The sequence below is a fragment of the Aquarana catesbeiana genome, linkage group LG09 (genome assembly GCF_042186555.1).
Source record: "Aquarana catesbeiana isolate 2022-GZ linkage group LG09, ASM4218655v1, whole genome shotgun sequence".
In the NCBI taxonomy this organism is placed as follows: domain Eukaryota; kingdom Metazoa; phylum Chordata; class Amphibia; order Anura; family Ranidae; genus Aquarana; species Aquarana catesbeiana.
The window spans coordinates 65,886,048-65,904,403 of record NC_133332.1 but is presented as its reverse complement, the minus strand read 5'-3'; the positions used below and the strand labels follow the sequence as shown (position 1 = coordinate 65,904,403).

General features: G+C 41.4%; 1 pseudogene; it reads left to right on the top strand.

Annotated features, from left to right (window-relative positions):
* The first annotated feature begins 10,477 nt into the window (after nucleotides 1–10,477).
* LOC141109125 (5S ribosomal RNA) lies at nucleotides 10,478–10,596 on the top strand (annotated as a pseudogene).
* The last annotated feature ends 7,760 nt before the right edge of the window (nucleotides 10,597–18,356 follow it).

The following is an 18,356-nucleotide window of genomic DNA, read 5'->3' as shown; positions in this document are numbered from 1 at the left end:
TTTTTTGAATAACATCATTGATGTTTTTCTTGATGTTTTCCAGTGCAACATTACACCCCATGATCTCCCCAATCAGGATCTGTGCACTTTCCGAGGTGAAATGCCCTGGATCCACAACATCACGATCACCTAAAAAGATAGAAACCAAAAAAAAACATGTATTATAAATATGTCGGCATCCATCTCTTACCTGAGCCTGTGGTCGCAGACACTCACCTGTTGTGGTGCCAATTTCCACCACGTCTTCCTCCTCCTGCTCGTCTTGTCTTTGGGGGATTTCCCCTTCTTCCAGAGGAGGGGGGTCTCTGGTCTCCTCGGATGAGGGGTGTCCTCCGAGTCTTTTCTCCCCTATGTAAAAAAAAAATGGTATACTTAGCACACAGATATTTTATGGCAGAACTATAAATATGAAACATTGCTTGGAAGTGGGGTACAATTGTCTATTTTGGCAGAGTTCCAAAATGTAGAATTTTTAGTGTCCTTTTTCAAGCTTCAATACTTTACCTGTTTTGTCCAAGCTTCACAGATGGAGACACCCCTATAGTATACACTGGAGCACCTGTGTTCCCCCCCTAATAAAAATGGTGTTCTTGTGTCCCACACTAGTGCTCCAGTGTCCAGATGTGAAAACTGCTGCTGAGTGTCCTCTCCTTACACAGAATCTAGTTTGCATTTCATTCTAGTAACAAACCCATCTACACAACCAAATTATTTTCATACAAGTAGGCCCTAAAAAATGTGGTCAAATGCATATGGCCAAAACAATGGGGTTTATAGGCCAAAAGAAAAATGTTTGATACGAACGAATAATGTGCCCATGAACATGAAAGTTGCCATTTTAAACTGTACAACAGTTAAGAAAAGCACATGGATCAGCACGAACGTAATAGACACAAAAAGAATAGGAACACAGCACAACTATTTACTTTTTTGCAGCACTCTCCGGATCTTTCTGTACTGCTCGTGTTCTCTTAATTTGAGGTCCGACCACCGCTTCCTGAGTTGATCTTTCGATCGTCGTACCCCGAAATTCCGGTGCAGACTTTTGACAACTTTCGCCATTATCTTGGCCTTTCTGACATTGGGGTTGGGGTAAGGTCCATACTTTCCATCATAGTCGGCCATCTTCAGGATGTCGACCATCTCCAACATCTCCCCAAAGGACATATTTGATGCCTTAAATCTTCTCCTTCTGGATCCAGACGTTTCCGGCTCCGGGCTTTCCTCCTCCTCCTCGTTGCTGTAATTAGCACGCACATGCTGTGTCTCCGCCTTGTGCTCTTCCCCCAGTGCGCCAAACGAAAAGGGGCGGGGAATAGACTAGAAAGAACGTCGGGGCGGGCGGAGTTACACGCATGCGCAGTGTGTATAAAGCGTAACACGCGTGTGTAGTACGTACGATCTGTGAGCGGAGGAAGGAGTATAGGAGGCGCCGATCGTGATAACGAAGGTAAGATCTAAGCTTGGGCCTATACTGCTTCTAGATTGAGGCCTATATTGTAACAAGATTAGGAGAGTTTTGCCTGACATTAGGGTTTGTCTCGTTTTGTGTCTTGCAGATAAAATGGATGGCTTCAATGACCACAACTTCCTCCCCCTGTTCATAGACAAGTACAGGTAGCTGCCCTGTCTGTGGCAGGTCAAACATCCACATTATAATAATAAACAAAAGAGGCAGGCAGCGCTGAAGAAACTGCTGGAGTTGGTGAAGCCTGTGGTCCCCACAGCAACCATCCCCTATTTAAAAAACAAAATTGGTGACCTGAGGAGCACTTATCTTAGGGAGCGCAAGAAGGTCACGGATTCTCAGAGCTGCAGCAGATGACATTTATGTCCCCAGGCTCTGGTACTACGAGAGACTGCAATTTCTGTCAGACCAGACTGGAGTTAGGGAATCCCTCTCAACCCTTCCTTCCACCCTATCTTCCACCCCAGCTGAGGCTTCCGATGTCAAACCTGGTCCTTCCAGCCAGGAAGAAGTGGAGGAGCCCAGCTTGAGCCAGGTATAACATTGTTCTACAGATTTCTGGTCAAGAAATAAATGATCTTTACTAGATGTTATTATTGATCACTAATTGCTGATTTAATAAAGTGTTTTACATATCAATAGACAGTAGTGGGCAAAAATATTTGGGACAAGAATGAAAAATGCTGGGCTCAGAATGATCATCAGTTATATTTCTTAACATTCAATTTGCAACAGTCATGAGGTGACAATTGTGTGTGATTGATGAATCAAAAACTCAAACTATGTCCCTTTTTCATACACAGGAAGAGCTCAGCCAGGACGAGGCTCTGGAATGTGGCACATAGAAGGAGGCTGTGGAATGTGGCAGCCAGGAGGAGGCGGGGGTTAGTGGCAGCCAGGAGGAGGCGGGGCTAAGTTGCAGCCAGGAGAAGCCTGGGACCAGTCGGAGCCTGACCGAATCGCAGGTTCCTTCCCTCCGTCTTCCATACAAAAGACTCAGGAAGGGGACTCTCATGCAGGATTCAGCACTCAGGCTCATTCAGGAGGCTTCTGAGTCCCTCAGAGCCTTACCCACTCCTGAAGAGGCCTTTGCCTGCATGGCTGCCACCAAACTGAAGGGCATGCAGGAGGGTCAACACCTCATGTGTGAGAAACTTATTTATAAAGTCCTAACTAAGGGGGTGTGTGGCGAAATCACACCCAAGACCGACGTGATTGAGTTGGACCATCCTCCTCTTCCTCCTCCTCCTGCTGCCACAACTCCACCACCACAGCCACAGCGTGGAAGGAAGCGTGGAAGGAAGACCAGAGAGTGATGGCCCTGGGTTCAGTCTGGTCTGGCAAAAGATGCAGGCTCTTGTATGACCACAGCCTGGGGACACAGATGTCATCTGCTGCTTTCAGGATCTCTGGAACTTCTGGACCAGACTGCACTCCCTTAGATATGGACTCCTCAGGCCACCAATTTTGCAGTAAAATAATTGATGTGTGCCCTGGGGGCCAAAGGCTTCACCAATTTCAGCTGTTTCTCCAGTGTTGCCTCCCTCTTTGTTTGGTTGTGAGCCCTTAATAAAGGAATTTTTGGTTCAATTATACTCGCCTATGTGTGTTTTCCTTAAAAAAAAAAACAGTTTGTGAGGAGGCAGGTACATTTCAAAAATACAATGTGAAATTAACAAGGGACACCAACACCAAACAATCTCATTGAGATTAAATAATACAAGATAATAATGGTGTTGTGGTTACTTGACACACAAAACACACCCCAAAATATTCTTTATTAAAAAGCAAACAAAATTAGAAAAAGAAAACAGCCTTGAAAAAAAATTTATTACAATTAAAAACAAACAAAAAAAAAATTGGTCAGATGTGACAAATCAAAATATATTGAGGGAATCACAATAAATAATAAAGAAAGAAGTTTGTGAGAAGTGTGTGTGAATATAAGCAGCAAAACTACTTCATTCTTCTCACATTATAAAGAAGAAGAGAGTGCGCTGTATTAAACCATTTTTTACATTGCAGCGTGACGAAAGTGCTGTATCCATTGCGAACGCTAATTTTACCAGACCGAGCTGTTCCGTCTTGGAATTTCTTCTGAGCATGCGTGGCACTTTGTGCGTCGGAACTAGCCACACACGGTCGGAATTGACGCGATCGGATTTTGTTGTCGGAAAATTTTATAGCCTGCTCCCAAACTTTGTGTGTCGGAAAATCCGATGGAAAATGTCCAATGGAGCCCACACACGGTCGGAATGTCCGACAACACGCTCCGATCGGACATTTTCCATCGGAAAATCCGACCGTGTGTACAGGGCATTAGACCAATAGGGGTAATATTTTCACGGACATATTGTTGAAGAAAATCAATATGCCAGTGTAAATTGGATTTCTTTTTGAGTAGTCTTTTCATTTTAGCCATATACTGATTGATGTCTATCTCATCCTCAGTTGCAGCACTACAACTGTTGTGAATTTCATCTATATAACCCTCCAGGCTGTGCCTACAAAGTCCATGTTGAATCAAACAAGGGAAAAAATAAGGGAAGAAGTGATGACTATATTAAATAGAAATTGAGATATTTGTAAAAAATGAGTTATTTGTAAAAAATGAGTAACTCCACCTTACAGCGAACATGGGTGTTTTCCACCCTAATTATTGAATTTAATTAAATTGCCTGTATCATAACAGGGTGGAACTGTGGATACAACCATAGTAGAAAAGCTGCCACGTCCTAACTACATTAGAAATTAGACTCTTCGTTTATTTCCTTTATTGTCCTTGCGGTGGTCCCCAAAGACCCCATTGGGGCAATCGTATTCTCCAAAAAGTAACATTATGGATGCAGTACGGGCTCCGGGTATTAATGAAATACTGTCTTATAGACCTTTCCTCTGAAATTTTAATCCAAGATTTCGAGTCCACCCTGTTTCTTGTGTAGCCCTACTAATTTGGGCCCCACATGATCTTCAGTGTGCAATCCATCAATGAATGATCTAACTCATTTGTGTTTTTTATACGCTAACAATTAGTGATACATGACCACAAGTCATTGTTAGGGGAAATACGATGATTATATATTATGTTGGATTACCATCTTCATATGTGTGTAAAAACTTTTGTTGTGTACTGGGGCCTATATAGTCCCTCATTTGTACTTTTTTTCTATATATCATGGCTTTTTGTTCTTTTTCTCCGGCTGGCGTCTGTTTTGCCCTGCATCGCGCCGGTTACGCTGGGCGTATTACCACAAATATGCGGCCTCCAAGCCGCTTAGTCCCGGCCACCGCCATGGGTCCTTCATGGCTGGTGTCTGGGCTGCGGCGTCTTGGAGCACCTCCCCGAGGGCATTCCCTGGGAAGTGTGCCTCTCTCTCTGTGCTCTGTGCCCCTTCTCCCCTTTGCTGCTCCGTGCACATATATAGGTGTGCAGGTCTCACTACAGAAATGCTGCCACTCATATTTGTGGTTCTGACCATGGCGGTGACACATGGCGGAGGATCTTTTACGGTATGGTTTGTAGGATTCTTTTGTGGGTCTCCCTATTGGGATAGGGTTTGCCCCCTAGTGGTTATCATTTACCAAATCTGTTTGTTACAGTCTGTTCTGACTTTTATGCACTCTGTTTCTTTGTAGGCAATATTACATTAAGGAAGCTGTTGCGTTTAACCCTTTGAGGGAGTAGACACTTCACAAAGTGTGAACGTTTAGACTGCTCAGTGCCAGTGGCTTATGACCACTGTCTGTGAGGGAATATCTGTCGATAACAAGTGTCCCTAGGTGAGTGCTTGCTATCTATATTCTCACCAACCTTTGGCTCCATAGACCTTACCTTACTTTATATCTACATTGTCATGATAAGTGTACCATATATCTTCTAGATATGTTGGATTATTGATCGACTGCGTACCTCTTGCCTTGTTGCTCGGTTGTTTTCTCTGGCCAGTATATCTGCATACTTTGTGTGACTGTGACTTATCTAGTAAGTCTGCAGGCTTCTAATGTTCAAGCTTTTGTACATCTTACTATCGTATAATGAGCTTAAACCTTACTACTATTGACAATTTTTTTTTAACATGTCCTTACCTAAGGTAGTACACTCCCAGCTAACTTCTATATCGACTGCTATATTATGTGTGTTTGGTGGTTACCTGTCTTATGTGTGTCCCCATATTTGTGGTTTGCTCCAGCGGTCTCGGTGTGGGGTGTGGGTGGTCGGCACCAGCTGGACGTTTGTTCAATTAATGCCATGTCTGACATCATTATGATTATATTTAGAAGTAAGTGATTTTTTTTTTTTTTAACTATATGTTTTGGCTATTTAGAACATTAGCCTAAGCTCCTGAGGATGCGCTGATGCGCGCAACATGTACAGCAACTGTAAATTATATTAGACATATCATTTTCGTTTTATTTGTTTGTTTGCTTTTTCATTTTTCAGGTCATTCGTTATGATCACAATTCGTAAATTTGTAAATTCGAAAATCCGAAACTAAGAAAGAAAATCCGTAAATTCGAAAGAACGAAATCCAAAAATTCAAAATAATAACTAACTAATAATAACTAACTATTAAATTATAGGTATTGGAATTTCCTTTCAAATTTGGCTGTTAGTGAACTTAATGAATACGAATTTATCTGAAGTTACAAATTATCCAAAATAACGAATGCGCATCTAAACAAATGGAACGGAATGAGTTAATAATAAATAATAATAACAAAAATGTTTTATTATTATTATTGTTATTTATTATTATAAATGCATTACGTTCCATTCGTTTAGATATGGCATTCGTTATTTTGGATAATTCGTATTTTCGGATAAATTCCTATTTATCTGTTCACTAACAGCCAAATTTGAAAGGAAATTCCAATACCTATAATTTAATAGTTAGTTATTATTTCAGATTTTTGAATTTTAGGATTTTCGAATTTCCAAATTTTGGAATTTTTGAATTTACGACATTACGAATTTTCGAATATTCAAATTTACGAATATTTAGAAAAATCCGTTAAATTTTTATAGCATTGATCGTTGTATTAATGCCAATGGTCCCAAAAATGTGTCAAAATTGTCCGATGTGTCCGCCATAATGTCGCAATCACAATAAAAATCGCAGATCTCCGCCATTACTAGTAAAAAAAATAATAATAATAAAAATGCTATAAAGGTATCCCCTATTTTGTAGACTCTATAAATTTTGCGTAAACCAATCAATATACGTTTATTGCGATTTTTTTTTTTTTTTTAACCAAAAATATGTAGAATACATATCGGCCTAAACTGAGGAAACCATTTTTTTAATATATTTTTGGGGGATATTTATTATAGCAAAAAGTAAAAAATAATGCGTTTTTTTTTTCAAAATTGTCACTCTTTTTTTTTGTTTATAGCGTAACAAATAAAAACTGCAGAGGTGATCAAATACCACCAAAACAAAGCTTTATTTGTAGGAAAAAAAGGACGTCAATTTTGTTTGGGTGCAATTGTCAGTTAAAGTGACGCAGTGCCAAATCGCAAAAAGTGCTCTGGTCAGGAAGGGGGTAAAATCTTCCGGGGCTGAAGTGGTTAAATGATGCAAATCCTCAAACAATCCATGTTAATTCCAGGTTGTAAGGCAGCAAAACAGGAAAAATGCCAAGGGGGTGAATATTTTTGCAAGACACTGTATATCCCTGTATGTTGTGGTCGTTTAGGTCCCTATCTAATAGTTTTTTTAATTTATCTATGCTCCCTGCTGAACCACTGCCTGTGGAAGAGAATTCCACATCCTTACCAATTTTACCGTAAAGAACCCTGTAAGAGCGGCAAGGATGTGGAATTCCCTTCCACAGGCGGTGGTCTCAGCGGGGAGCATTGAAAGCTTCAAGAAACTATTAGATAATCACCTGAATGACCGCAACATACAGGGATATGTAATGAAATACTGACACATAATCACACACATAGGTTGGACTTGATGGACTTGTGTCTTTTTTCAACCTCACCTACTATGTAACTATGTAACTATGTAACTATGTAACCCTCTACGTAGTTTTGGATTACATCGCTTTTCCTCTAATTTTAGTGAATGGCCACAAGTCTTTTTAAATGCCCTTACACTGAAAAGTTTTATCCCTATTGTGGGGTCACCAGTACAGTATTTGTACATTGAAATCATATCCCCTCTCAAGCGTCTCTTCTCCAGAGAGAATAAGTTCAGTGCTCGCAACCTTTCCTTATAACTGAGGTCCTCCAGTCCCTTAATTAGCTTTGTTGCCCTTCTTTGTACTCGCTCCATTTCCAGTACATCCTTCCTGAGGACTGGTGCCCAGAACTGGACAGCATACTCCAGGTGCAGCCGGACCAAAGTCTTGTAGAGCGGGAGAATTATCGTTTTATCTCTGAAGTTAATTCCCTTTTTAATGCATGCCAATATTCTATTGGCTTTGCTTGCAGCAGCTTGGCATTGCGTGCCATTACTGAGCCTATCATCTACTAGGATCCCCGGGTCCTTTTCCATCCTAGATTCCCCCAGAGGTTCTCCCCCTAGTGAGTAGATTGCATTCATGTTTTTGCCACCTAAATGCATTATTTTACATTTTTCTACATTAAACCTCATTTGCCATGTAGTTGCCCACCCCATTAGTTTGTTCAGATCTTCTTGCAAGGTATTCACATCCTGTGGAGAAGTTATTGCCCTGCTTAGCTTAGTATCGTCTGCAAATACTGAGATTGAGCTGTTTATCCCATCCTCCAGATCGTTTATGTATAAATTAAATAGGATCGGTCCCAGGACAGAACCCTGAGGGCCCCCACTTTCCACATTGGACCATTCTGAGTACTCCCCATTTATCATTACCCTCAATCCAGGTACTCACCCTTTGGTCCATACCGACAGACCTTAGCTTGCATAGTAAAGTTTTGTGGGGAACTGTATCAAATGCCTTTTTGCAAGTTCCAGATATACTACGTCTACCGGCCTTCATTCATCTAGATGACAGCTCACCTCCTCATAGAAGGTTAATAGATTTGCTTGGCAAGAACGATTTTTCATGAATCCATGCTGATTACTGCTAATGATACAGTTTTCTTTACTAAAATTATCATCACTTTCAAGAGCTTGCATACTATTGATATTAGGCTAATTGGTCCGCAGTTCCCAGGGAGGTATCTTGATCCTTTTTTGGTGCTACATTGGCTTTTCTCCAATCAGCTTGTACCATACCAGTCAGTAGACTGTTCGTAAAAATTATGAACAATGGTCTGGCAATTATTTGACTGAGCTCCTTCAGGACCCTCGGGTGCAAGCCATCTGGTCCCGGTGACTTATTTATGTTAAGTTTTTCAAGTCTGTTTCTGATTTTATCCTCTGTTAACCATGGGGTGCTTCCTGTGACGTGTCATGAGGATAAACATTGCAGTTTTGGATACTGAAGCCCCCCATTACCCTCGTGATGACTGAGGAGAAGAATACATTCAAGCCTTGCCATCTCACCATCCTTTGTAACCAGAATCCCTTCTTTATGGGGCCAATGTGATCTGTCCTCCCTCTTTTACTATTTATATACTTAAAGAATTTCTTGGGATCTTTCTTACTCTCCTCCGACATGTGCCTTTTGTTTTCTATCTTAGCCGCCCTGATTACACCCTTACATTTCTTATTGCATTCTTTATACAGTTAGAATGCTGATGATGATCCCTCAGCCTTGTATTTTTTGAAGGCCTTCTCGTTTGCTTTTATATGAATTTTTACGTTGGCATTAAGCCTTTCAGGGCTTTTATTAGCTCTTTTAACTTTATTATCCTTTGAGATGCACTGGCTAATACCCTTATTTAATATGCTCCTAAAGCACACCTGTTTTTCCTCCGTGTTCTTTGTTCCTAGGATTTTAATCCATTTAGTATCTTCTAGCAAGGAGCGTAGTTTCTGGAAGTTGGTTTTTTATGAAATTCACTGTCTTAGTATTCCCCTTATGTTTCCTATTTGTGTGATTTATGCTGAAACTAATTGACCTGTGATCGCTGTTTCCTAAGTTGCCCCGTATTTCTACATCCGCGATCAAGTCTGTATTGTTAGTAATCAGTAGGTCTAGTAACGCATTGTTTCTTGTTATGCATTTACCATCTGACCCATGAAATTGTCCTGTAAGACATTTAGGAAATTGTTTGGGAAGATTTCCTTCCATTGTCTGGATGGTCTCAGCTGTAGGACCCTTTCGACTGCCCACCTCTCCAACTCTCTGCTTGTTGTTTTGTGGGGCCTGATAGGGGACCGTCTACTTCTTGTACCACTATCAGTAGGTGGATATAACTGCTCATCTTTCAAGATTCTTGGGCTTTTCAGCGTCAGGCCTCTGCTTTTGAGATTTGCAGGACTGCCACCTGTAATCTTCTTTTTATAGTTTTGTTAAGTTATGCTAGGTAGATGTTCAGGGTTATTAAAAAATGGATGAGTGCTAAGTATCAATATGTGCCCCTAATCATCAAACTCCATATAAAACAAAATAAAACCCAAACAAAAAACATATATTATAATACCAAAAAAATAATACTAATTCTCATGCTCAAAAATTATAAATGTCCATGAGACAATAATTGATTCAATGTACCCTAATAGTGTGCCTGAAGCCTATTAAATGTGCTCCACACAATTCATGCAAAGTGCTCCTCAAATGGTGCTTTTCAGTGATTCCAATCCATCCCCCTTATACACAGAGACTCACCAGACTTTAAGACCCAGGGTTTAAGTGGGTCTATATATGCTTGTGTTGGTTTCCAGATCAGGATATATGGATATCCACCTCCCTTATGGTCCCTTTCTCTGTCTTTGCAACTTAGGGACAGAAAGCCAAACACGGGATCATTATGTAACCAGTTTATTAAAATGGGTATATCTTTTACAAAGGTAAAAAAGTTCACTCACATGCTACAGTGCCTTGACCAGCACCCAGCGGATAACAGCAGTGTAATATCCAGAAAGCCCAGAAATATTTCACCGGATGTGACATCAGCAGTTATATAACCCCGCCTACAGCCACATTACCCTGATTGTACCCGATCTCGTTTGATCTTGGACGCTAAGCAGGGTCAGGCCTGGTTAGTACTTGGATGGGAGACTGCCTGGAATTACCAGGTGCTGTAAGCTAGAGGTGGGGTTACATAACTGCAGACGTCACTTCCAGTGACAAATTTCTATTCTTCTGGAACGTGTGCTGCTTCACCATATTGGAAGAGCGGTAGTCAGCATTTTTTGGAGCATATTACACTGCTGGAATCGGCTGGCTGCCCATTGGCTGGATGACCCTTCTTCACAGATTGGCTGAAGTTTGCAGGAGATGGGTTCGTCTGCAGCTAACATCATCCAATCCTGGAACGTTGGTGCAGTGTGTGGAGAACATCGGCGGTCTGTGTGAGGAAGCCAGTGGAGTGTTAGGAAGCCCTCGGAGAGTAGGGAAACCAGTGATCGTGGCTGTGCCTTAGGCGGCTGCCTAGTTCGTCTAGCGGTAGCACCGGTAGGGCTGTCTTTAACACGGGGCAAAAGGGGCATCTGCCCAGGGCCCTGTCATTGTTAGGGGGCCCCGCTCTACCTGCCCCTTGAGCCCTGCGCTGCCCGCAGGAGTTCAGCTACCTCCTGCACTGGTCGCATGCTGGCTGCTATTTACAAGTAACAGCGCTCCACCCCCCCGATGGCCGCTCACATTCCTCGGGTATAATACAACAATCTCTATGAGGGCAGAGGAGGAAGGGGGCAGAGAATCTGTACAGGGGAAGCTGCTTCTTAAGCCTGCAGGCTGCACAGATATCAGACATGCTGTGAGTAGGATTTGTGAGCGGAAAACCATGTAACGGAATTAGGGGTGGGAGGAGAGCCTTATACTAGGGTGGAGGGGGAGTTGAGCTCTGTACTGGAATGGGGGGGTGGGGGGGTGTTAGGAGAGCTCTGGACTGGAATGGGGGAGGTGAGGGGGTGGGAGGAGAGCCATGTACTTGGGGGAGGGAGGGGAACTGTACTGGAATCAGGGGGAGAAGAGGCTTGCACTCTGCACCTAGCACACCCCTGCACTCTGCACCTAGCGCACCCCTGTACTCTGCACCTAGTGCACCCCTGTAAACAACAAGTGAACACCGCTCTAGGCAGACATCTCATAATGCATCCCACCTGCTGATGAAAAAAGGTGCTGACTCTGCATGTAGGAATGAATCGAAGAAAAGGCAGGACGGCCGCACTCTGTTAACACTTTTATTGAAGACGGTTTAAAAATTCTTCTGGTACAAAGACATCAGAGGCACAAGATCAATGAAAAGCTGACATGTTTCACACCACTGTGGGGTGCTTAATCATAGCTGTTCAAAGATGGAATGACCGTCCATATGGGGATGAAGAAAAGGACAATGAAACAGGAAATCCCTCTGATAGACCACCCACCTGGATACGTCAGTCCAAACTCCTGGACACATACTAAACACCTGGAGTCATACAGGTGCATGGGATATCTTAATCAATAAACTTAAACACGACATCCCAAAATAACCTAGTAGACATACCAGATGCATCGTACAACACAAAAATGCATGATGAACAAACATAACGTGTAAATATTCATACTTACCATTTAAAACAAATTAATCAATGAAAAAAATGAAAAAGATGAACAAAATAGATGGAATTATGAAAAAATCATAAATAAAAGAATGAAAAAGTGAAAAATTGAAAAACCAAGTACCATTGTGCGTATATATACAAACGTATTTTAAAAACATGAATTTAAAGAAATAAAATTAAACACATTAAAACACATTGTCTTTTGGTTTTTCTGTGTTTGTTCTATATAACATAGAGTAACCGGAAAGGAAATAATAGAATATATATATATATATATATATATACACATCAATAATATTATAATGCAAAATATGTCACTGATTCCGATACTACTATGTACATATAACTGTGATAATCACAGTATGGGAGGAATAATGTAGCTTTGGTCTGTAAATAATTCTATCTAATGGAATAAATCCTGGAATTCTCAGAAAAACAGAGGATCCCATGGGGACACTCAAGCAGGAAACACATAAAACAGAGCTGACGGGAACATGCAGACTAATGCCCCGTACACACGGTCGGACTTTGTTCGGACATTCCAACAACAAAATCCTAGGATTTTTTCCGATGAATGTTGGCTTAAACTTGTCTTGCATACACACAGTCACACAAAGTTGTCGGAAAATCCGATCATTCTGAACGCGGTGACGTAAAACATGTACGTCGGGACAATAAACGGGGCAGTGGCCAATAGCTTTCATCTCTTTATTTATTCTGAGCATGCGTGGCACTTTGTCTGTCGGATTTGTGTACACACGGTCGGAATTTCCGACAACAAGGTCCTATCACACATTTTCCGTCGGAAAATCCGACCGTTTGTACGGGGCATTAGTCTGCACAGGTATATGAAAAGATAAATTCAATATACAGGTTAGGGGTTATAAATGGAATCGTAATAGCGTCCCTACAAGGACGTGGGATTGTATCGGCTTCTCACAGGAGATAGTTAATAACCGTATGTATAAGGCAATATATATATGCCAATATTCCTTTTAAATAATCTAGTGAATATATGGATAATTAGCATATATCGTACCTATTCTAAATTGACCGAGTGCATCCAATGCACCAAGTATATAGGAGTCGATAGATAAACATTATTCATGACCCATAAGTTTCAATTCCATATATTAGATGGTAAAATGACCACATATGTTGCTTCCAATATATACACAATACATGGTAATCAATAAATTAAACAAAAAAGCATAATTCCCTGCATATGTCTATGTTTAAATTTTAAAGAATCTTTTTTTTTTTAAATGTGTGTCTATATCCATGCAATATATGTATATTAAACCCTATCGTACTAATTGGACACTAATAGCGTAAACAATTATTTAGAAATATCTATTCGAGAACCTGTGTATATACAAGAATCCATAAATAATTATCGTGATTATACCATGAAAATATGGCAAACCAACCAGCTGGAATACGGACAACTCAAAATTGGCTCATATTTTATTCTCTGCATATACACCTGTTAATTGATTATAACCGTAAATAATTATTTGAAGATATTCGTTTAAAGGACTGTGTGCATACAATATATAGAAATAATTGTAATATCTGTTGCCACAAACATATAGTACTCTAACTAATCCAAAGTTTAAACGCTAGAGATTGGCTCATATTTTATCTCCTGTATGTACATGTGCATGTATACTGATTAATTTAGTTGTCACATCTATTCATAAAAGTGTGATACATCCCAGTAGAAGTTTAAGTCTATAGGTTTTCTAGTTTTCAAATGGAATATCCAGAAAACCTTTCGTTTGCATAGTAATCTGAATTTATCTCCCCCTGTTAATGGCAAAAGTGCCCTTAAACTGTAACTAATGTGTGGTGGGCTTCTGACTAATATACAAACTTGGGGACAGAAATTAGCCTAAAGTAGGCGCTCTCCTGGATGCGGCTCTTATACCATTAGACAGGATTTTTGACTACACAGGATCACTGGACAAAATAGGAAGATACTTTTTAACAGTCCCCCTAATCCTCTCAAACTCCATGCTGTATGGGGTTGAGAAGACAGGAGAACTGAAAAAACAAGGATGCCTTGACCTATTTGAACCACCCTTGTGTAAATTGTTTTGTGGGGTGTTCTCTGCGATGTGAAAATCTCTATTAATGACTGATATAGATTAACCCCTTTCTTTAAACCTCAATGCTATGTCCGATGCCTCATTTCTAAAGTCTGAATTCCTACTGCATACACGCTTTAATCTAAGGAATTGGCCTACAGGTATAGTTTTGATGGTATGGCCTGGATGGCTAGAATCTGCCCTCAACAGGGTGTTGCCTGCAGAGGGCTTCCTGTAGAGTCTATGACTACTACTACTACTAGAGGCCACTACTTGTCAATAAGACATCTAAAAATTCAATCTGTGTCTGGTTGCACTGTCCAGTGAACCGTAAATTTAAATTGTTGTCGTTCAGATAATGTAACTAATTCGGTAATTCAATCTCATGTCCTGACACCACAAAGACTAAGTCGTCTCTATAGCGACAATAATACATGGTGTCTTTTCTTCAGGGTCTATCATGTCCAAAGATGCGAGACCTCTCCCACCATCCCATGTAAAGGTTGGCTAAGGATGGGGAAAACTTGGCTCCCATTGAGGCCATGCATTTTTTGGAGATAATAGTCCCCGTCACACATAAAAAAAGTTGTGGGTGAGTAGATATTCAAGACACATGAGTATGAATTCCTGAAGGACAAGGGAAAACCGACCTGATCGTTACAAAAAGAAAGAAACCACTTGTAGCCCTAAGGCGTGAGGAATAGATGAATAAAGGCTGCTGACATCACATGTGATCCACTTATATACCTGCTTCCATTCAAAGTTTTGTAGTTTGTTCAAAAGATGCTTGGTGTCCCTAAGGAAACCTGGTAATTCAACAACTAGTGGCTGTAGCTGTTGATCGATCTACTGACCCAATCTTTCGTTCAAATAATCAATACCCGCTACTATGGGCCTGCCATGGACTTAATCCTTTATGTACTTTTAGGAGAAAATGAAACACAGGCATGATGGGAAAATTGGGAATGAATGTGTCTCTCTCCTTTTGTGAAAAAATGCTTATTGCTACTGCTCTGTCCAATAAATTCCCAAGTTCCTGTTTAAAAGACATAGTGGGGTCACCCCTAAGCTCAAAATAAGTCACTATATCAGATAATTGACGTTTAGCTTCCTCTTTATAGGTGGTGGAATCAAGAACTACTACCGAACCCCCTTTATCCGCATTTCTAATTACAATATTAGTGTCTCCACTCAAACTTTTTAAAGCCTCTTTTTCAGTGTCTGTAAGGTTATCTTGTGTGTGACTTCTATGGTGACTGCGTGCCAGGTTAGTCAGATCCCTCTCCACAAGCTTCTGAAACAAATCCAAATCCTTGCCCCTTGACCCCACTGAAAAAAATCCGATCTAGATTTAAATGGAGTCACCCGACCCTCTAATGTGAGGTCATTCAAGCAAGGATTGGATTCACTGGCTAAATCTATGAGATCATTCAATGCACATACATCATGAACATTTGATGAGAGGGAGGAGACTCACCTGCACAAGGTATAACCCCCTGATCCAAAACGTCTTCGTCATCCGGATTGCTAAAATAATGTTTTCTTAAAGTCAAAGCCCGTGCAAATTTATTGACATCTAGTAGCATTCCAAATAAGTCAAAATGTTTATTTTGACAGAAATTTAAAACCCTTGACAATAATGAATTTTCAGTTGCAGACAAAAGGCGTGTGGACAAATTAATCACATTGACAGTTAATGTAGGACCCGATCTCGTAGTGCGTAGCGATTCCTGGATTCTTCTTTTGTGTCTCTTCCCTCCTCTCCTTGTTTTCCTGATTTTCTCATTGATGTTTTCTTTTTCTTTTTGTTGAAGCCGTGGGCAGACTGGTTTAAATCTGGTTTATTGCCTGAACGATCGACACCCATCGGATGACTAGATTCAGGGGAGGAGTCTAAAGCGGTAACAGCCACAGTATTATTAGCTGACTCACTCTCATAATCGGAGAAGCTGACTCTTTTCTTGGTTGAAAACTTCCGTGATCGACCAGAGTAAAATGGAGCTTTTTTCCATGTATATACATTGGCATTTTCATAATCAATCCGATCCCTGGTCATTTTTTCTTTTTTGGTGGCCATAACACCCTTCTCCAATTTATCAAGCCTTTTGCTGAGTTGACTGTCCAGATCAGAGAAACCCATAAGGTTTTGTTGAGTAGACAATTCTTTTTGAATTGCAGACATGTCATTTTGCAAAACCTCAAGTTCTTTCTCTTTTGAGGTGACAACGATCTGCATTAGTTTAAAGGAACAAGTCGACAGAGTGTCAGTCCATTCCTGTTTAAGCTCATCATTGAACAGGTCAAAAGCTCACCCCTGCACTCTGCACCTAGTGCATCCCTGCACTCTGCACCTGACGCACCCCGGTACTCTGCACCTAGCACACCACTGCACTCTGCACCTGACGCACCCCTGCACTCTGCACCTGGTGCACCCTGGCACTCTGCACCTGGCGCACCCCTGCACTCTGCACATGGCGCACCCGTGCACTCTGCACATGGCGCACCTCTGCACTCTGTACATAGCGCACCCCTAAAGCCTGCACGTAGTACACCCCTAAACCCTGCATGTAGTGCACCCCTCAAACCTACACTCTGTACATAGCGCATCCCTGCACTCTGTACCTAGCATACTGCTGTACCCTGCACTCTGTACATAGCACACCCCTCAACCCTGAACTCTGTATGTAGCGCACCTTTCAACTATGCACTCTTTATGTAGTGCGTCCCTCAACCCTGCACTCTGTACATAGGGCATCCCTCAATGTTACTGCAGTTTGGCCACACCCACAATTTGATGCAGAGGTAATGATGTACAGTAACATCTAGCAACCAATCAGTGAGCAGTAATGATTTGCAGTAATCTCTAGAAACCAATCAGTGAGCAGTAATGATGTTCTGTAACCTCTAGCAACCAATCAATGAGCGGTAATGATGTGCAGTAACCTCTAGCAACCTATCAGCAAGCAGAAATGATCTGCTGTAACCTCTAGCAACTAATCAGTGAGCGGTAATGATGTGCTGTAACCTCTAGCAACCAGTCAGTGAGTGGTAATGATATACTATAACCTCTGGCAACCAATCGCAATTGCTGCCTGATCTGCTGCAGTAAACTCATTATGAGTCTAGTGCTAATTACTGTATGTCTGAGAGCGGGGGGGGAGGGGAAGGTCCAAGAAAATGTTTGCCCAGGGTCCAATCAATATTAAAGATGGCCCTGAGCGCCAGCCCTGCCAATCAGTGCCCATCAGTACAGCCTCATCAGCGCACATCAATGAGGAAGAAAAATTACTTATTTGCTAAATTTTACAACAGAAACTAAGAACAACGTTTTTGTTTTGTTTTTTAATTTTTGGGCTTTTTTCGTTTGTTTAGCAAAAAATAAAAAACCCAGTGGTGATAAAATATCACCACAAGAAAGCTCTATCTGTCTCCAAAAATGATCAAAACGTAATATGGGTGCAGTGTTGTATGACCGCGCAATTGGCATTCAAAGTGCACCCCCCCTTTTACCCTTTATGCTACATATAGGGATAGAGGCACATGACTGGCTGGTATTTTTGACTACAATCTATGGATTTTTGTATCCTGATTAAAGAAAGCAGACCTTACTTTTCGGTCTGCGTTTACTTATAGGATATGCAGAGTTCATGTTTATATTTACTTAGCCCTCTGCCTTACATCTACGGTTAAGCAAACTTGTTCATTTTCATGTGGTCCAATTCTGCTGGGTTGGCTAATTGTCTCTGCTGCACCAGGGAGCTGCGATGTGCACCGGGCGCCTTCCTCTTCCCCTCCGCCCTCTCTGGACATGGGGGATTGGGCGGGTATTTACCTGATGCGCATAGGCGCCATGCCCCCCCGCCGCGTCAATCACCTGACATCACGGTGCCGGTGTTCTGTCAATTTCTCCAACCCATCAGAAACTCCAACCACGTCACTTCCGGTTTATTTAAAACCTTAGTAATTGGAGATTTTGAGGTATTGGTGGTTGGACACAACATCGACAACTGAATAGAGTCAGGTACAGGAAGATTGAGCTATTTTGACAGCACAGCGATTAACGAGGACAAAGTTGACACCGCCTTGGACACGGACATTTTGTTGGCTAGTATCGGAGCAAAGTAAGAATCTCTACTCATAATATTCTGCACTGGACTCTATTCGGTTGCCGCTGTTGTGTAAACTCCAATTACTGCTGGTTTAAAGAAACCG